This window comes from Centruroides vittatus, unplaced genomic scaffold (genome assembly GCF_030686945.1).
Source record: "Centruroides vittatus isolate TY-2023 unplaced genomic scaffold, ASM3068694v2 contig_459, whole genome shotgun sequence".
NCBI classification, from domain to species: Eukaryota; Metazoa; Arthropoda; class Arachnida; order Scorpiones; family Buthidae; genus Centruroides; species Centruroides vittatus.
The window spans coordinates 3,292,015-3,315,222 of NW_027122255.1; the positions used below are offsets into that span (position 1 = coordinate 3,292,015).

General features: G+C 22.9%; 1 protein-coding gene across 1 annotated transcript in view; it reads right to left on the reverse strand.

Moving 5' to 3' along the window:
* Positions 1 to 22,159, reverse strand: part of LOC136977499 (allatostatin-A receptor-like) — a 54,825-nt gene extending 32,666 nt beyond the window's left edge. Inside the window, exon 1 of the mRNA XM_067272995.1 lies at positions 22,123 to 22,159. The gene's annotated coding sequence lies outside the window, so the exon portion shown is untranslated. The remainder of the gene's footprint in view (positions 1 to 22,122) is intronic.
* Positions 22,160 to 23,208: the final 1,049 nt, after the last annotated feature.

Here is a 23,208-nt window from a genome sequence, read left to right on the forward strand (position 1 = left end):
AAAAAATTCTGAAATAGCGCGATACTTAATCTTGCATTGTGCTACTATCTCACAAAAAATATTCAGGATATCACAATGTTACGAACTCGTGTAATAAGGCCCCACACTATGACCTCGAAATATTATGTAAGTAGCAACATGTTCGTGTTAAATTATGTAATTAACAACTAGATATTTAGTCTCTTGTTATGTTACCCGAACTCAGATTCGGGTTCCTCAGACGGCAGGCTAGTTTCCTTATCGGATTGACCGTACTGTCATCCAACTTGCCTGGATAATCCTAAGCAGTTTCTGACCCTCTACAGTCAACCTTCTTATGTCTTCTTGAAGATAAGAAGAGTTCCTCCAGAAAGAACAACCAATTACTAAATCCTCCAAAATCTTCCTCAACGAGATCTTCCAGGATAAACCATCATTTGTTAACAGTAATGAGGCATATTGATTCACGTTTTACAACTATACGAGAATTGCTTACACAAATATATAGGCTATAAACTTAAGTTACGTTTCAGTAAAACTTTTAGGATAATATATAATGTCAGAAGATACAGAGAAAAAAATAAAATGTTAAATTTAATATCATTCAGTTATACTAACAAGAAATTTAGATAAGTTGTGTTAATATGATATTAAAATTAAAAAAAATACAATATTAAGTTTAAAACAATACATTTTAATCAAATAAATATGGAGGATGAATATCGACTGGCGCAGTTTCTCCAATTCCAATGTATAAAGTATTATCACCGTGTTTATCAAATGATAAGCCGTACTCTTAATAATGTGTATTGAATTTAAGCATAGATATTTTTGTTAATTTTCCTGCTATTTTTCATTTCACTGACTCTTTTATCTTAGATATTGAGATCTATCTACTTGAAGCTTAGAAAGTAGGATCTGATAATCCATAATCCCATCTATCTTAGTGTCAAGAAGCGCACTTACACTTAATCTCACAATAAAACAGTAAATAAAAGATAAAACATTGTTTTTAAAAATACAGCTTTATATAATCGATTATTTAATATTTAATTGATAATCCTTGCATTATTAAAGATATATTTAAGTCCGAAAATAATTAAAATGTAGTTTATGATTTTCTTAATTCTGTAAAAATCCATTTATCAGATTAAACTTATGAATAAATGAATGCAGCATAATTCGTTTTCTTTATAAAAATAATGTATTTTAAATAGAATCGAAATGTCATCGTATTATCAAATTTCATCGAATAATTATATCTGAAATTAATTTTGTTGGTGACTTTTATTACTTAGGAATAAAATAAATGAAGAATTAATAAAATATTGTATATTATATTACAAATAGTTTCCCTGCTGAGCCTCCGTATTTATTATGTAATATAACAGGGTGGTCCAAAAGTCAATTAATATCGTAAAGAGTAAATTATTGTCTTATTCATTACTTTATTACTTACAAACTTCATAAAAGTGATCAAAATTAGACTAAAATTAGATTTTTGGATTACCTTGTATTCAAAAATGGGCGCTAATTTCTTGTTAATTTTACAATAGTTTTAATTAAACTGTATAAGAAATTAAATTAAATATCTGTAAAGAAATTACTCTGTAATTTATTCATTCTCAACTCTTTAGACCTATATTACACAATATTTAGTGGCACACCATCGAACCATTATCACATCAAATATACTATATAAACGATAAGTGACATTAAAGTATACTTTTTACATTAAAAATATTCACAAATAATGTTAAAAAATAGAGATACAATTAGCATTTTTAATTATTTTTTTGAAATTTTGTGGCACTCTTATGAGAAGTTTGGGGTCATACGTATGTCGTGGGACATCAGTTAAGAATCACTCTTCTATATCTATTGATAGAAGTAAAGACAAGTGAAATGATGTTCAAACAGATCATAAAATAAACACAGGCCATACATCGATTAGTGAGCATTGTAATTTGGTGATAACATTATCCTTTGCTACGCAATATCGTACATATAGTAAGTAACTCAGATATTGAAGTTCTCTATTTAATATAGTCTATATGAGAAAAATCTGTTCACAAGTCGACGGTTTATAGGATAGCGCTATTTAGGAAGGCGCTGTATCGAGATTCAGTTGTATTTTTGCTCTATTTAATTAGTTAATTATATAATTCTAATTAATAATTCCTAATTAGTGTATTTGTGTCTAAAAGTTTTTTAAAATTTCATCTAGTATATGCTAAGAAAATAAACTATTCAGTCAAGAAGAAAATTTGTATAAGTTTATAAGAAAAAACTGGAATTTAGTCTTTTGGGAGTAAAAATCTCCTTTAAGTAACAACTTCTTATATTTTAAATCTTATTTTTTATGAATTTAAATACAATTTATATAAGAAATTAAACTTAAATATTATATTTTACATACAGGGAACTCTCAAAGGATTGAACTAAATCGTTGACTCTATCGAAAGTTCATGAAGTTGGTTAGTCAATCCTTTGCGTATAGTCTATGTGTTTAAATAACGCTAATTACATTTAATTTATATGGCAAACTTTTGATATAATAATCATCTTATATAGTAAACAATTTTGTTGGTTCTTTCTTTTCTTTAAGCATATAATGATTTCTTGATATAGTAATGAATATAGTAATGATTTATCTCGTTCCTTTGAGAATTACTATGTCAAGAGCCTGGTGTAAGTTATTTACACCTAACTATAGCTTAATTATACATAAAAATTCTGAGAATGTAGAAAATTCAATTGCTAAAAAATAAATTATTATATTATAAATCTTATAAAATATTTATTTTTTTTATCTAATACGTTTTTCCTGATCAACGAGAAAGAAGAAGACATAAAAATTCGGGAGAATGGCCACTGGTACGTGACTTGCAGAATATTACTAAAAACATGACAAAATTGGAATTGATAAATTTGTTTTTATTTATTTATTTATTTATTTATTTTTTATAGATTTTTAAAACTTTATCAATTATAAGTTATTTGAAAAGAAATAAAATGTGTTGAAAATTAGATATGGCATTTTATATCCTTATAAGTCCAAGTATTGAATTATATGGTTTCCGTAAATAATTCAAATCATAAATAAATAAATTTTTGTAAGTTGTACGTTTAAAATAATTTTTAATAAACAAATTAGCTTATTTTAAACTATAAAGGATAACTCAAAAGTCAGTTAGCCTTTATAAGAAGTGACTTTCTGTATAATTTAACTGTTTATTCATGTTTTAAATCACGTTTAAACCAATTTTTAAAAGAAAAACATGTTTTTCTAAACTTAATTTATTGTTAACATGGTTAAGTTACTTTTGGTCTACCCTGTATACATACTTCAAGAATCAAGTTTTATCAATTAATTGGGCTTCAATTTGAAAAATTTGTAGACCTACAAATTCGCACTGTCTGCTGTCTCTCTGTCTGTCTGTCCTTCCTTAATTTAAAAAACAGTATTAGACAGGTGCATGTCAAGACCAGATATGGAAAATTTCGGAGCAGGAGGCCCCGATTCACTATACGTAAACTTCTGGTTTAAATCAGAAGCCACATAAATTCAATTTAAATGTTTTCTCTGGATGGAGTTACATAGAGGATAGGCACGACTCTGTTGTTATCAGGAAAAATGTAATATATGAAGGCAAGACACTACAAATTTGAGATGGAGAACAAATATTTTAAATTAAATAAATTAAGAATACGAGTAAAAATTGCAGCCTGGCATAATAAATAATTGCTCGTTAATTTTATTTTTCTGATATATTTATTTGTTTTAAAAATAAAATTTTAACTTTGAATGCTTAATTAAGAACAAAATTAAATTATTTTACAAATTATTAATTTTTTATTTATAATAAAATCATAATATATAAACTCAAGTCAAAACAATATGAAATTTGCTATTTTAATAATATCAGTCATTCTCCTATTTTCTTAATTTTATTTATAAAATGGTTATACAATTAAATATTTATTAATAGAGAAAAAATGGGAAATTGTTATTTGCCAAAATTTAATAATTTCTTTAATTAAGAACGAAAAACTTTCATTAAATACATATGTTTACTTAATAAAAATATTAATGTAGACTTAATTATCAAAATAATAATGTAATTTATTGTAAGATAATTAAAGAATTTTTTATGTTTAACGCTGTTTGATTTGATTTTAATTAAAACATCATAAATCTTAGTGTGAAAGCAGAAAATCAGTTACTTCATACCATGCTCTTAAGATGAATTAAGAAGAGATGATGTATGATGACCGGAGGGAATTTCTATAAAATTTACAAAAAGACATTTTAAAATTTTAATGTTAGTTAAGTTATTTTTTATGTATTAAACGTTTTTCGAGAATTTTGTCATTCAAGTAAATTCAGTATAAGAAACCGGGCATAACGAAACACTTAAGATTTTATGGATTGTAAGATAGTAAACGATACACATAGACACTAAATTGCACTGCTTTATGTAAATATTATTTGTCAAAATTAGTTGTATTTAACACGGTAACTTTCATGAAAAACATTTAAAAGATTAAGTCAAAAACTTTCATTATAAATTAACGGAAAAATTCACATATAAAAATAACATCATCGTCCACTCAGAATAAGAATTATGGACCCATTTAAGGCAGTTGTGGTAAACGATCGACCCTTCAACAGATACTTTCCCGGTCGAAGAAGTTATGTTTGAATGTTGTTAATCAATGTTAGAAACTAAATAATTATAATATAGGTGCATTAATCTACAAATTCAAAATGCAATATTAAAGAAATAGAGGCGCATATAACACTTAACATTAACTTGTTTGAGTTATTGAGAAAATAAGAATCAGTAAAGTTACGATATCTTGCTGGAAAGAGTGAACTCTGTTTCATCACGTGGTTGCCAATTCAAGTGACCTAGACAGGGCAGACATGCGTTTTAAAGTCTATCATGAAGTTCTTGAAGTTCTTACTAGTGTGCACCACCCACAGAGGAATAAACATAGGGAATTCTGTTCTGCCCCGGTTTTCTCTATAAAAAAAAAAACTCAGTTCGCTAATGATCGATTATAAGAATAACTGTTAGCGATTTTTCTTCGATTTTCCAAGTTTGTTCGATTATCTTTTGATATATAACTTCAATTATAGTTGACAACCTACTATATAAATCAAGAAATTAGGAGAAATCCTGAAATATACCTTACAGATAGTTTTATTTTCATACTACAACTCTGGCTATTAGGATAATAATTAAATATCGAATTCTTCTACAAAATTAAATTTATTAAATAAAAATATATAGATTTTTATAAAACTCGATGCAATAGGTTTTATCTTTATTTAGAGTAATCCTATTTTTTTCTGTTATTTTTATGGAAAAAAGAGAAAATATCATTACATTAAAATTTCCGCATCCCAAATTAGGGATAATAGCTGCAAGTAACTAGATCATCGTAATTAAATTTTACATTTATGTTAATGGATTATCTCGAGAAAGTTTCATTACGATTCCCGCTGGGGTTCTTGAGAATTTTTCTAGTTAAACACAGTAAAATTGATATTAATTTCTCCCTTATTTCTATTGGAAAAATAAATAATCTGTAAATAATGAACTGCGAGTATTTTTGCTATTCTTAAGAAGTAATAACTAATATCCTTCTTAGAAATAATCGCTTATTTTGCAGTCACGTATATGTTGTCTTAAGACAACATTGCATGTTGACATAATGTCCACTTGAACAGAAATGATGGCACATTGCCTTACCATCAAAATTAGTATGAAACTTCGTCACCGTCACATCTTTAATCATTTCTTTCTTCGTATAAAATTTTCAATCTTGTCAGATTTATATTTATTATTTTTGAACTTTATTAAATATTTCCAGATAAAAATTATTATTATTATTATTATTATTTGAAGGAATAAAAGAAAAATAAATAAAATTTGTAAGCTTTTACTCTATATCACTGCCTGCACCTATATAAATAATTGGTTAAAATTATTTTATTCAAGGGATAGATAGGCTCGTCTCTTATTATTTAGTCTAAATTTAAATTGTGTTTAAGCAGCTATTTATAAAGTAAATATATTCATATCCATTCATCAATCCATACGTTTAGTTCTAGTTAGGAAGTTAAAATAGAAAAAATATACATTTAAAATTAGTTTCGATGTGCAGTATTTTCATTTAAAGAAGACTCAATTATCAATGTAAAAAAAGGGAAAATGAATTAAAAATTTCAATTTAAAAAATTTATCCCCAGAGAAGCTTCACCCCTGAGGGTGATCACAGGTTATCAATGCTTTATGTCAATTAACTTAAATTTCTCGTATTTTAGTGACAAAAAATCCCATTAACAAATTAGAAATTATTTCTTAAAAATTAATTATTCATCTAAAAAATGTGAAATAAATTTTTCTAAAACTTGTCAAAATAATAAACTATTAAAGAAAATTTTTTTAACTCTCTAGTTCCTTTGAAAATGATGCTTCTTACAGTAAGCATTTATACTAATGATCACATATTCTTTGCAATTGCTACATAAATTTTAAATACGGAAAAGAAAATTCGAAAAGATTTTTTTAATGATTTAAAGTTAATGATAATATTCATAGGTTACATCAAGAGTAATTTACTGGAGTGAAAATCCAACATTTCTGAAATGCGACGTTCCCAAATGATTGAAGAAGCACCTTTTAAAGTTACAACATTAAATTATGTAAACAAGACTAAGAAATAACAAAAATATATTTTTTCTTTGATTTTTTATGTCGAAAAAAATTTAAACTTTTTAAATTTTTAGTAATTTTATTAAGTAGGAAAATATTAAAAATAATTTTTGTTAAAAAAACACAAAAACGCGCCGACACGTAATGAGAAGTATTCATTTTTCTTTAACTTTTTCTCTATAAAATAATAATTATTATATTAAAAATATCTTTTAAATCTAAAATACAGCCTTGAAACATTTTAACATAATAATTTTCGTTATATTAAATAAATATATATAAGAAAACGATAAGAAAGTAAGCTTCTGTTATGGAAGATATATAGCTTAGTATATTGATGAAAGAATTAAGTAAGATTTATATTTATAATTATCTGCCTCAAGAAATATTTGCCTCATAAATTTATATATACTGTATGTAATATATAATTAGAAAAAATATTTTTTCTAATTAAATTGCATTTATAACTTATATATGACATATACAAACTTGACATATATGAAACGTAAGGAAACATCTCTGCTCTTAATTATCTTCAATCCAGTTGATGGCGATGACAATAAATTCATGATTTGCCACTGCAAATCTTAGTATTTATTCTGGAATATGTTTATTAAACATAGTTAATCTATTTATATAAGATGATAGGTTATTGCAATATGTGTTTCTATTAATGTATATCGAATTATATTTGTGTAAACAAATTTTATTGGAAAATTCTCTACTCTCTGGAAAATGAATAATTTCAAAGTTACATTTACTTTCATATGTATATAAAAAATTGCAATTTCATATCATATCAACAATTCGAAGGTCTATTTTTGTATCTTTTCCTCGAAGAAGTAGCAATATACACTACTTTAAAAATTATTTTTTTAAATAAAAACAAAGTGAATCATTATATAATAAAACGATAAAATATTTAGAAATGCTTCAAAGAACTATATTTTATAAAATTATATTAAATTTATCTTTAAATTACTTTTTTAAAAGTAAATTACTTATTCATTATCATATAAAACTGTAAAATTATTCTAAATTGCTCTAATTTAATTTCTTGAAAAGAGTTTTTTAATGCATAATATTTTCTCTTGTGACCATATCATTTTTTTCCATTCGCTAGTCAAGGGTCGTGGTCGACATTTTTCTTATTTTATTTTATTTTTTAAATTTTTTCTCTGGCTTATTTCCATTTTAGTAGCATCGCTTTGGGGTTATATCTATACAAGGAGTATACAATCTTTTCAAAATATTTTTTGAAGTTAGAAACGCGAATGACAAGTCGAAGTCATTGACTGGAAAGTAAATGGTCAATTTACCAAGCAGCTTCTTCCAACAAAATTTTTTCCTCACACCAATATTTTGCAATAAAGATACTCACTGCGTTTGTTGGATAGAGTTACAAAAGGAGAACAAACAGTAAAGAAAAACAAAAAAACAACCGAAAATTTCAACAAGGGAGGAAAGATTTTTCTATTGTAACAACAGAAATTAATGGACTTTTAATCGATTTTTTAAGATTTTACACAGAAAAAAAATGTACAAAATTCGTGATTATTTTTTATTTCTTTTTAAAAAATAATAAAATGTTATGATTTGTAATTTGAAATTTAAAATATATATATATATATATATTAATATTGCTTAAAATCGATTGATTCTTAATGCAATATTCTGTATTAAATTTCATAATAATTTATTATAGATTAATAAAATCTGAATTAACAAATCTAAAGAATGAGTTATAATTAAATTTTAATGTTAGTCTTGTATAAAATTCATTAAAGATATAATAGGATAGACCTATTTTAAAAAATTGCAATTAAGCTATTAAATTATGTTTATTTATTTATTTATTTTTAGTTGAAAATTTAAATTAATTAACAAATTTACTCACGAAAATGCCTTATTTTCGTATAAAATTGACATGACGGAATAATATTAATATTATTTTTAAAGATGATTAAATTAAAATTTTAAAAAATGTATATATATATATATATATATTAATTAATTATAATTTAAAAATTGCATGTAGTTTAATGATTATTCCCATGGATATTAAGTTTGTTAGTTATTCGATTCTATTAATTAATAAAAGCCATAGAAAGTAGTTAGTTGGTTCATTTTATACTTAGAAAGTGCATGGATTCACTTAGTAAATGAATAAATGAATACCCCAGATTATAACAATAAGGAAATGATTAAATTATTTATGTTAACATCGTTCATGTTTACTGTTGAGTGCCACATTCCAGTTGTAGAAGTGGTGGTTGGTTGGAGGAAACAAGATGTCCATTCGTTTCTAATCACAGTTCAGACTTCTGTAGACATCAATGTTGCTCAACGAGGCTGAAATCAATTCCGAACATTTGTCGATCCGTTGTCCTTTCCTGTCAGAAATGTTCACTGAACGAAATTACGAGTGTACATTCCATGCACGTGGTTGATACGGATTACTGTTTAGAAATTTTACAAGTAGCACTTCAAAATTATTAGCTAATTAGCGATTTATATAAATATTATTAAGCATAAAATTTCTATATTTATATCATATTAATAGTTAAATATATATAACTTCTTAAAATTTAATGCTAGAGTTAGTTGGGCGTTAAATTCGATTACATTTGCATATATTAAATTAGTCATATCTCTCCCCTCTTGATGCTTATATTAAAAATATTCTTTTAATGAAGATAAGTGGCTTTTGCAAACACAAAATATTGAATGTTTAATGAAATTATAATGAGAAATTAATGAGCTTTCTGATAAATATCGATACTAAAAATATTTTTAACCTTCTATTTTAGTTTGATTTATCATCAAAAGTAAGAGGAAAATATATATATATTTCTTTTTTACTTGAAATTTTTATTTTTCTTCTCTTATTTAGTTTAATTGCCGGAGGAAATTGGAAGAAAATCATTGTGCAAAATAGATAAGTTTCATCTTTAATTTATTTTTTAGTAATTAAAGAAAAATTATTAATAAGTTTTATAACATGACTAAAGTTTAAAAATACAATTTATATTAAAAACAATTTATAAAATTTTCAAAACTTCAATAAATTAAATTATAATTTAAGTATAAAATTTCATATTTTAATGATTATATTAATGTAATTTTAATTAGTTTTAACTGCTTAAAATACTTATTTTATTAAAATTTATGGTGTAAATTTTAATTTAAATAACATTAAAGCAATCTTTTCAAAGTTAAATGTGTTTAAATAGTCAATTAAAATTTTATAAGATAAATTTATATAAGAAAAAATTTATAGACTTATAAAACTTAAATGTGCTGCTTTAAAAGGGAATAAAAATTATCCCTTTCTGATAAAACGTCTCTTTGAAAATATGACGACCTTTTAAAATGATAGCAAAGTAGAATCTTCAAGCATAAACTCTTGTAACATTTCAAGACCCAATTCTTTAAATTTCTTTTTTTCTTTTTTATTTTTTAAATGTAATATTACAGTATTATATTACAATAGTTACTTTTAAAGATGATTTTAAACATCATTTTTATATGATAAATATTTTTCAACTATTTCACATTTTGAAACTTTTATTTCGAAATAAAATTCTTAATTACGGCGTAAAAGCAGCATCAAATCTTCTTTTATAATACATACGGCATAAGTCAGTTAAACACTGTAAAGACTACGAGAGACACAGTAAGAAAAAATTTCTAAAAGTAGTCTTTCGCTATTAAAAAAAGTAGTCGAAACTTTAAAAAATAATAATAATTTCGCTAAAACTTTATTAAAGTATTAATTAAGTTTAAGTAATTTACATAAACACTGCCTTATTTTGTACCGAAATTTGTAGTACTGTACCGATTTTTTTTTTTTTTTTTTACAAAAAGGCGTTGTTCGGTTTACGATTACGTTTTGGGTCAACCTGTATAACGAATGCAAATAAAAATTGTTAGAATAATTAACTATTTTTAAATTTATAACTTAAAATAGTTCATCATTATCTTAGTTTATATCTAAACGTTTTCTCGATATTGTAGTAGAGCTTATGATGTAACGCTCTAGTAAGCTTTATGTTATTAAAGATCGATATATCACACTTGATTTTGACTTATATATCTTGCTTTTAATTTTTATAGATTCAGAATAATGTCCAATTTTATGACATAGATTAGTCAATATTAAATACTTTTTTCCTGTCTTAATTTATAAATTTTTCTTATTGAACTATGATCTTTACAGTCAAGTTTCATTTGCAGGAAAAAAAAAACACCAAAAATCATTATTTAAAATAAAAAAATAAAAAAAATTAACTGTAAAACGTCCAACATGTTGGACGTTTTAATATTAGTCATTTTATATAAAAATATAAAATAAATATATTTTACTTAATTTGCAACAGAAATAATATAGGAAAAAAATACATTAATTTAGAAAATCTTAAAGATAAATTAAATATTTTTAAAATAGGAAAATTTATTTATTTAATAAGATTAATGTTATTAAGTTAATTATTCCTTTTCATTTGGTAATAAATTTATTAAATTTAAAGATGAAAAATGCTTCTAGAATTTTAAAATAACATTAAAGCTATTAAAAATAAATTATTATATTTACTTTAACAGATTTTCTCTTTGACATTTACAAATAATTTTTTTAAAAATCGATAATTTAGATTTAAAACAAGAATAATTCTTAAACGAAGCATAAAGTTTAGGTTATGGATAATTTATGGAAATGTAACGACATAAAAAAAGTAAAAAAAAATTATAAGAATAAAAATAAAGAACTCTTGCCAAATATATATAGATTCATATCTAAAATTCATATTTATCATTTTTGAACTCGATTATTATAGAATATTTTTATATAAAATATATTTAAAAACTAAAAAAAAAGGCTTGAATGAAAGAAAAAATATAAAATTAGTTCCTTGAAAATAAATGTTAAATTGACAATTTTCCATTTGCAATTCATGAACGAATGGTGAAAAATATAAAACGGAATTTCAATCAGAAAATATGTATTTTGTTATTCCAAGATCCGTATTTTTATATTTTTTTATATATTGAAGTGTGATATAATTCCAAAAACTCTACAAATTCAATGCTACTCTATCAATAAATTCTATGCTAATCATTGTCTTTCGTATTTATATAACTTAAGTTGAAGAACCTATCCAATCAATTCTTATGAGGTTGTCCTTACCAAATTTTATGGGAATTTCTTTAGCCATTATTATTTTGTTTTTATTACTTGATGTATTACACAAAGTAATAAATGCCTATCATTAAATTAACTTTTTTACCTCATTAGGATCAATACATTTAATATATTTTATTTACATTATATGTGGTCTCAAACTTCATATTTAATCAAAGTTATGTACTGTACGTATAATAATTTTTCTTATGTGGAAATTCTAATTTGTCTTATGTGTATATAATTAGAAGGTTTGAAAGAAATATTTAGTGAATTTTAAATTTAAAATGGAATAATTAAATAAGAGAAGGGACCAGAGAGGGAGAGAGAAGTGGTAAGTAATTAACAAAATTAAATACAGAAAGTGGAAATACTTATTATGGTCATGTCAGGTTCAAAACTTCCAAAATAATGTCTAGATTGGAGGAAACTGGAAAGAACGAAACGGGATAAACCTAAAGACACTTGGAAAAAACTATCCTTGAGGGTACTGTTTTTCTTAAACTGGAGGAAGATAAAAACAAAACTCGTTAAAGAGATAAAACTTAGTGAAACTTCACTTTTACCCTATGGCTCGGATGGGTTGATGTATATATCGTAATTCGGGATTAAAGCTCTAATCCTAATTAAGATTAATCCGAACCACTTTTGTGAACAAACTTTTCTTCTTCCTTTCGTAAGTATTACAGCCAAAACTAGAAGCTAAACATTGATTACTTTTTAAAACCGTGCCAAATTTGTAAAATTAATATATGCTACGCATTTTAACATAAATATATATGTCAAATGTATTATAAAAGATCTTTTTAAATATGTGTATTTGTCTAGGACCTTTTTGATTTCATCCGAACAACGATAATTCAATCGATTGGGAAGAGTGTTCTGTATATGACTTAAATTTCTAAAAATTTATTATATTAAACACCGTAAAATTATGCAGAGTACCCCAAAAATTAGGTAATCAAGCTATAATTTTAACTTTGCCATGCAGCTGTTTTAATCGTTCTTGAAAATAACTATAAAAAACCCCTATACCTTAGTTAAATGCCTTTTGGGCCACCCCGAACCCTAAAAACTAATTTAAAGCAAATTAATTAATATATATATTTTTTGTTATTTAAACTAAACTTTATTTCTGAAAATACAGAAATAGTATAAAATCCATAAATAAAATATAATTTTTCTTTTGTTAACATTGATTTAATTTTGAATTAATTAAGTTTTTAAATAGCTTAAAATTAGAATAGGACTTAAACAATGTAATTATGAAATAAAAAAAAAGAAATACGATAAATTTACACGCGAATTTACCGAAAATAAGTTTAGAAAGTTATTTTTTTCCTAAAAAATAATTTAAAAAATAAAAAAATAAATAAATTGTGAAATATTAAATTTGAAAAGTCAAATAAATTTAATTACGTAATAACACATTTAAAAGAAAATTTAAAAGTGTATAAAGCGAAAATATAATGAGAGAGAATTTAATAAACATCAAGAAAATAAAATTAAACTTTTTAAAAGGATTTACGGACATTAACAACCAAAATTTAATTTGTAAAATTATTTAACATAAAATTAACAATAATAGATTTATTTTAAAATGTTTCTTTACGTCTATAATTAAACGTTATATAAATGTTATTAAATTTAATTACTTTCTATAAATTTTTTATAAACAACTAAAAAAGTATTCGCAACGATATTATTGTTAACTGGAATATACGATGTACTGTACAGTACATGGCCTAAAAGTTTACATGTTCAAAGTACCGTTGTGAAAAAAATGGATTGTAAACTGGACCGTTTCTTTTATAAAATCAATGGAAACCTGTTAAAAGTTACAATTAAGTTATTGAATGAGACAGAAATTTTATCTTAATGGTTAACCCACTCTTGGGTCGCCCCATAGCTAAATATAATATAATTAAGCATTTGAATAGGACTAATTGGTCTTTGAGACAATTGACTGAATCATGATTTAGTTATAAAGAATTAGTTAAAAGTTAGTTAATCGCTGTAAACCATTTTATGACATTTATAATATCATTAAATTCATGGCACCACTGAGTTGTATATTTATTAAGTTAACTGATTTGATTATTATTCATTGCCAAGAAGTTAATTGTTTCAATTTCTTGTGATTTATTTAATTTTAAAATGTTTACAAAGTTAACAAATGAATAAGATTTTCTTTAAAATATTGAAACATGAGGTAAATAATCGTAGTTTGAATTTCAAACTAATGAATTTTTACATTTATTAATTGCATTAAGTTATTTAATTTAATTTTTAAATTATTATACACTTCAGTTACTTAAATATATTTAATATTTTCTTTATTTTTTACACATTTCTTCGCACTAAAACTAAATTTTTTCCCGTTTTATACTCAATTTCTTTTAAAATTTGAAATAAAAATCTTATATATATATTTGTACGTATTTTTATTAATATTAATTGAATACATAATAAAGTTAGCAATATCCTTTAATAAAAAGTATGTATTTTAACATCAATTAAATTAAATTTCTTCTGTGAAAACGTAATTTTGCGAATTTTATTACTCTGGTGATTATGTTATTATTAAGCTATAAATTATTGAAGATATTGAAGTAAATCCTGCTGGAAATCATTTATATTAGATTTATTTAGCCTATCTAATTTATATATATGAAGTAATTCAAAAGAAATTTCTGCAATGCAAGAAATTGAAATGACAGATGATAGAAATATTCTTTAAAAAATAGCTGTAGATATTTGATATTTCAAACTTGAAAAGAAAGTAATTTGATATGTCTATGCCAATTTTCGAATTGCTTTTACGGAAATTAAACATATAGATCACTTAAAGTTTTCCATTAAAATGTTGATTGAATTATTCTATTTAAATCGTACATCCATTATATTTCATTTTATATTTTCAAAATAAATTTTACACTTGAATAAAGCTATACAATTTAACGTTACTCATATTAAATATCCCCCCAGAAAAAAACTATGTATAAAGTGAAAAGAGAAAGTAAATAACTTTCTTTTCCATTAAAAAAAATTATACATAAATCCTTGTATTAATTTAATTTTCAAAAATAAAATATAATATAATGAAAGATTAATGGTAATTATCTAAACAATAGCATTTAAAATTTGAGGATTTTAATGTCAAGTTTTTGATTTTCGGAATTTCCAATTGTCAAAATTTTGAAAGATCCTCTTGATTAATAATAATCCTAACAAAACCAAGTTTCATTTAGATTTTATCTTATTAATATGCATACTGAATAATTGCATTATATACAAGATGAAATAGAAGTTTTCTTATGTTTTGGGATATTTAAGCTAGTTTAGAAACTTTCCATAATGAAATCATTCGGTTACTAAAATGTGGAGGGAGATAGGAACCATAATCAATAATATTGAAAATTAAATAATTTCAGGAAACAATCGTGTGAGTTTCTCTTCGAGCAATTAAAACTTGATTGACATTTATACTTATTCTTCGCCTCTAGCCAATTAGAGAAGTAAATGCACATGTTTAAATCGTGTCTATCTTATATTAGTATATTGAAACAGAAAATTTCTCTACAAAAACTTACCAAATTATCTGATATCGACTTAATTTTATCCAGATTTTATAAGATTATACATATATTACTTACCATATAAATACAACGATTCTGCCATATTTCGGAATAGAATTAAGCTAGTTTAAAACCTTCGTAATAAATTTTCCTCTTTTGTTTTTGCTTTTGGTTAAATTCTGAAGAAAGATAGGAAATATTTTAGTTAAAAGTAAAAGTAAGCAATGTTAAGTATGAATCTCTCTCTCTCTCTCTCTCTCTCTCTGAGTAATTAAAACTTGATTGGCATTTACAGTTAATTATTTGTCGCCTCTAGCCAATTAGAGAAGCAAATGCATATTTAAAAAGTGTTAGAATATTTCAAACAGAAAATTTCTCTATAAAAATTACCTAATTTGAGCTGAAAAATTTTACCTAATTTTATAAAGAATGCTACAGGGCACTCTTACATGTATTGCATAGAGTCATATATAGCAATGAAATAATTAACTTATTAATAAATAGTATATTGAGGTATAAATCTTAGTGAGTAAATAAGAAACTTAGATTAATTAAAGAAGAGTCAGAACTCATTTTTTTCTTTCTAAATCACTCCAATTTCTTTTTTGAATCTAATATATATAAGTCAATTATTAATATTTTAATGTAAAATTTTAAAGAAAAATTAAGAAATATTTATCCAATAGATAACTCATAGAAGGAAAATTGATACACAGTTTGAACACGAAAATCTTTATCAGATGATCGATTAAACTAAAAAAAAAATTGTAATAATAATAAATGTATGAGTAACCTTATACCATAATAAGTAACAGATTTATGCACTTTTTTCTACTTTATAAATTATTAAGAGGGTTCAATAAGTTATATATTTAAAAAAATATATACAAGAAAATGATCTAAGAATTTATTTATAACATTTCAAAAATAATATATAATGATAAAATGGCGAAAATAATCATTTTTAATTTTAAATATTCAGCAAATGCAATATACTATGTCAACAGTAACTTTACTATCATTTATCAAAGTCAACTGCTTTATTTGCTAGTCTGTCACCTTAGTTGATAACGGTATTGGATAGCGAAAAAGAGTAAATCCTATAAAGAAATAAGTTTTATATGGAAAAACATATTCTTTGCCCTACTTAATAAGGATTTGCTTAAGATATTTTTACCAAGAAACGACGTGTAGACACGGTTTTCTTCGAAGAAAATCACTTGCTTTTATAGAAAAGAAATTGTAATTTTTTCAACTTTCTCGAGTGTTATATCTGTGATTTTTTTTAATAATAATATAATCGATTCTTGACACTTAGTAATAATAATAATAATACTTTAAATCTGAGTGGAAATTAAACAGATTGGAAAATGAATTTCTAGAAAAGTGCATAATGATTGATGATTAATATCAAATAAAAAATATTTTTTTTTATTTAAAAAAAATTATACTGAAATTAAACAGAAAAAATTAAATATTGAATCAAATTTCATAGTATTTTATTATTTTTATGTAACGTTGCTACTTTATAATAATATTTTTATATTATTTTACAGTTTTTTTTCTATTTTTATTGTTTTATTATTGTTATGAAACCTTTATAAAAATATCGAAAATTCGTAATAATATAAAATTTAATTAAATTATTTACAAAATAAACGATTATTTTTAAAAGATTTTTTTTTTCATTTTTAAGTTGTAATGTTTTTATATACTAACTAATACATTTTTAATGTACAGTACAAGATGCGTTTAAATTGAGTTATTATTTTTTATTTTGTGCTTCATCAAATTACTAAAAAATGAGGAAAATATTTACGTTTCTTTGCAAATATTTTTATATTTGATAAAATTATGGACAGACCTATATAACGGATTAATATTTTATATATAAAAAAAATATTTTAAGTTAATTTTAAAATTGATATAAACAACATTTTTCTCTTCATTAGAACTTAGGAGTTTGTTTTAAATTTAAAATGTTATTGTAATTTTATATATGATTTATTTTTATTTATTTACTTTAATGAACAATTTCTAATTTTCTTTTTAAACTCTGTACACTAAAATTATTTATCCAATTAATTAAATATAATTTTCTGTGATAATGCCTCATTAAAGGTGGATTTATTACTCAATACTGAAATGTAAATAATAATTTTTTTTAAAAAATAACTATATTTACAAATTTTAAAATAATTTTAATTTATTTTATAATTATAATAAATTAAAATATATAAATTTTTAATCATTACATTTTAAAATAGATGGCCACGCTTAGGAGTCTTAGAACTTCCGTATAGAATGTATAAACTCAAATACATCCTGTAGTATTTTTAACTAAATTAAACTCGAATATATTACAATAAATCCATTTTATAGTAAAATTTAAATACGAATATTTATTTTTATTCATTTTATATAAGGCTTTTTAAAGAATTATTAATCATTAATTCAAGTGACAAACAATTCAACTTTAAAAGTTCACTTAATTTAATTCACCTTAAATTTATATTATTTAAAGATATTCTCGTGTTTATATAATAAAAATAAATTGTAAAAGTTAGTTTTTAGAGTAAATTTTTAATCACAGATTTTTCTAGTTTTAAACTGAATAAATGTCTTTAAAATTACTAATCGTAATCATTGATTTAAATGAGAAAATATTCTCCTTCGAAAATTCTATTTGTTCTCAAGAATATTCTCGTATTTATGTACTAAAAATATACTCAAATATATTATTATAAATACATTTATTGTAAATTTAAAGAGCAAAACTTGATTTTTATATTTAAGTATTTTTTTGTTTTTTTTTTAAATTTCAAGCCTAAATTATTGTTTGGAAGTTCAAAAAGTACTCTGCTCTTTGTAAGTTTCTAGAAAAAATTCTGTAAGAAATTTTTCTTGTCAAAGTAAATTTTAAAAATAAACAAATAGTCCCATAAATTTTAAAACTTTTAAATTATATTTTTATTTCTAAAAATCACAAGTTATTGTTTTTCTATCTAACTAGAAATTACAAAAAATAAGACAAATTCAAGTTGAAAATATATTTTAACAATTAAAAGTCAATTATTAAAATTAGTTTAAAATTTTAATTTTCGTTTAATATCCCTTTAACGTTCTTTTAATTAATTATTATTTTAGAAAAGTGTGAGATTAAATACTAAAATTCTTTACAAAAAAAAAATAATAATAATAATTCTGAATTATTTAATTCTAAACAGAAAACAAAAATAATAGCTTAATTAAGAAAGTAATTACTCAAGAAGTATAATTGTAATTTAATTTTAGATAGATTTATTTATTTATTTTCATGGAAACATTGATATTACTTATCGGAGTCTTATATCTATATATTTATATATAAAATCTGTAGGGTGACTTAAATGTAATAATGCAGCTGGATTAAAAATGTTAAAATCAATTATTCGAATGTTATTTGATAAATAGAAGCAATTAGAACTTTTCTGATTGAAATTACATTCTTTGTAACGTTTCGAAATTGTTACTTGTCCAGTTAGCTCTTAATTGCTTGAAGAATAGTTTAATTTTTCAATCAAAACTTTCAGTAACTTGGATACTTTTTGTTTGCACGATTCCTTACACGATTCCTATGCAATTTACTTTCTTATTATTTTATTTTATAAAATATACTCCCAGTTTTCTGATTATACATATATATTATGCATAATTTCATTGTTGATAACATTACATTAGTGTAACTATACCGATATTGTATCTAGAAAAAAATAGGATTTAACGATAGAATTTATCAAGAAATAATAAATTATTCCATTACAGTTATAACTAAATCTTATTTGTTATTATAAAATTAAATCACATACGATTTTAATTGTGTAATTTCAAAGTTATTAAAGCTATATCTAATGTGTTACGCTCGCATCAAACTGAACCGCAACTCATTTAAAGTCAAATTCTCACTAATTCGTTACAAAATTCTATAATTTATCCAAACGACTTACAAGTTACAATAAATTTATATATTTGTATTAATTTTAACATTAAAATTATCGAGAAATTATAAGAAATTATCAAGATATTACAACTTAGTAGCGAAGGAAGTATAAATAAAATATGTAATAAATATGCAAAATACTTTCGTGCCGACAGAGTTTAGAGTCATTATAATGCAGAAAAATTATTAAAATCAGTAATAAATATCGGTGATAAAGTCGAAAATTAATATAAGCAAATTGGCCGATATCCCGAGGTAACGATGTGTTTACTTATGAGATAGACTAGAGGGCTATTTTCTATTTCAGTTTGCTAACTGCTCAGGAACAGATAATTTCCGTCAGGACCAGGGATAACACGTCAAGTTTAAATACTTTCCGGTCTCCTTTATTGACTACTTAGAAACATTTCCTTAGAAGTCTGAGAGTGATTTTGTCGATTTCTCCTACTAATCTGGAACATTTCCTAGGTTAGACAACCACTTCCGCGAGTTGAACGAACGAAGATTAAGTGATTATGTCAAAAACTTCTTCAAGAACACTATTTTAGATAACCAATTTTTTTGTTTTTTAGCTACTTAAAAATGCTTTTCCAATTTAAAGTACTTAAAAATAGTTTTCTAGTTAATTCTAACAGTTTTAACGAATTCGCTTCATCAACTTTGATTTAAATGCAATAAATCAAGCTAGTGACTAGTAAACGATATATAAATTAATTAGTATAATATCATTAAAATTTTTTAAAAATTACAAGTAAAATCATTATTTAAGAAATTATTTTGATCATTCAAAATATATTTTTCAACAATAATAAATTGAAAATATATGCGTTCAATTTGAAGAAAAATTAATATTTAAAGGTTACATATATATATATATAAGTTTATAAGAAGATATCTGCAGATAGAGCAGTGAACTGATAGAATATAAAATCGAAGAGATATCAATGGTATCAATTCTCATTAAAAAATCATTAAGTATTCAAATAAATGTGAGAATCTTTTTTATAAATTTAATATTTTCACACCTCAAATGATATAAAATTTAAAAAACGATAAGATATAATTTAAAGTTTTCAATGCAATAAATCATTTCTATTTGATTTCGGGAGGGAAAAAAACAAGATAAGAATTTGAATATATCTGTTTAAATTCTTAAAATGATAATAAGAAGATTTGTATATCTGGAAATATGAATGTGGTGCATGGTTGATCTTCTTTATCTATTTTTTTCTTCTCTCTCATCCAAGCATATCCAACATGATTTCTAAATTCTGTACCTTCCTCTATCAACGTAAGCGAATATATATATATATATATATATCGTTAGGAACAAGCGCAAAAGGTTATAAAAGTATTGAATTTCCGGATCAGTTGTAATTTATTGAAAAAAAGTTTTGACTAAATCATCTTCGGGCTATTTGTCGGACTGATATGCATTTTGGTTTCTTGTTTTATATGTAGCTTACATATGTATGTTATATGGGAATTGTCAAGATCAAAACGATGGAAAATTATTGGATAAATTTTTTTAAAATAAATCTTATTAAATTAGTGTTATTCGAGTTGTAAAATTTGATATAAAGTTTTATATTTTAGAAAAAAACATGTAAATAAACAAGATTTGTACGTGATAGATGGGTCTGAGATAAGCTGTAAATCGAATGATTTCCGAGTGAAATTTGAAATGCTGAAATCTTTAAATAAATATTTATCAAACGTTACAATAAATTAAATTAAAAAAAATATGTAATAAAATTTCAACTGTTTAATTTTCTCCAATCATTTAAATACTTTTCAATTCTATTTGGAAAAATTTTACTTTTTTTACTATATTTAATAAAATAAATATTAAAAAAATTTAAACTTTATAATTTATTTTAATAAAACAAATAAACAATAACACTGTTATAAATAATAAAACTAAATTAATTTAAGTGAAATATAAAAATAAATATTTTTAAAAATATAAGTAAATATCCACCTCTTCACATTAATTTTACATGTATAATAATATAAAAATAATATTAAATAAAAAAAAAACTATCTCAAAAATTTATATTTTTCTCTTAAAAATTATTAATTTTTAAATCTAACATTAAATCTAGATATACATTTTTATATTTTAAACACAACTTTAAAGAAAATATTTTAAAATAATAATATGTTTTTCTATATCACTCACGTATAAATAATATATGTAAGTTTAATATACCTAAAAGTCTCTTTTATCATTTTAAAAGATAAATTATTATTTTCATTCTTTAAATTCCTCGAAAGAAAATACATAAACTGAATAAAGGATTAAATTCAAAATCTTAGTAAAAGATCATACAAGAATGCTACTACAATAACAATTTACTGCTATTAATCTACACCTGAAAGACTGTAAATTTAATAAAATACATTTGAGAGAAAATGTCATGCACAATGTTCATTGTCTTTAATATTTAAAATACATAAACATATACGTTAATATTCTTCAACAATAACGAGAGTGTATTAATGCTTTGACATTAAATTTTAATTATCATTATGTCAATAATTTTCTACATAAATTATAATTTAAGTACGTAATAAAATGTATAATTTTTTACAATAAAAATTCCATTTATTTGATTACAATTTGCGTATATATTTAAGTAAATTATATGAAAAATATGTGAATAAATCGAACCTTACCTGCTACACAGTCGAAACGTTGCTTGGTGAGTCGAAGTCTCTTTAGTTACTGAGACGACAATTCCGGAATATCCGGCCTCTCTCTCATTTTATCCAATCACAATATATATATCATTATGAACTAACCAATCATCATCTGTAAGAGATTATATTATCTCTCTTGAAAATATATTTTTTTAAATAAATATATTAAACAAAAATATATTTCTAATTAAAGATCCTGCTCCTTAACATAAAAAAAATGTATTTTAAAAATCTATAAGATGCTAAAAATTGTTTTATTATTATAAAAATATAAAGAAGTTGAGCTCATTTATTAATGTATAAAATTACTTCTAAAATAGTTTTAATGGCTAATTACTTAATGAAGAGAACAGTCATTAGCTTTGTAGTATAATTAGAGAATTTAATAAAACATTGTTAATGGCCAATATATAGAATTTAAAATTTTTAATAATGACTTTAAACTAGAAAATTTACTTAATGTTATATAAAATATAATTTTTTTTTTTTTGCTTTTTTGCTTTGTTTTTAATTTTAAGGTCTTTTATTTATGAGTAAAATTAATTAGTTTTTTGTGTGTTTATAAACTTAAATACAATTTAAATATTTTATAAAACACATTTAGTTTTTGTTTATTTTTTTATTATTTTTATTCTTAAAATAGAATTTTTGGACGCATTTTTGTATTCTGTAATGTATTAAAAAATCACAATTCTTGTATTTTTCTGCTTTTGTTTCTATTATTTTCTTAAAATATTTTATCCTTTAACCATATGTATACATATACATATAAATTGTAAAAAGAGCAGTAAAATTTGTATTTTTTTTTATGGATTTTTTTTCTTTTAAAATTCCAAAAATGTTTATTTAAAAAGAAACAAATATTTATGAAAATATTAAAGTTACATAATTTTATTGTAGAAACAATAGATTTTTATAAAATTTAGTTATAATAAATGTTTATTGATGCTAAATTTAGATATTTATTCTATAATATTTAATGTTTTTTTCTTGAATATTCATACACGTGCATGATTTTTAATAAAAGACATGAAGGAAGAATTTTCAATTTTGTATAAGTAA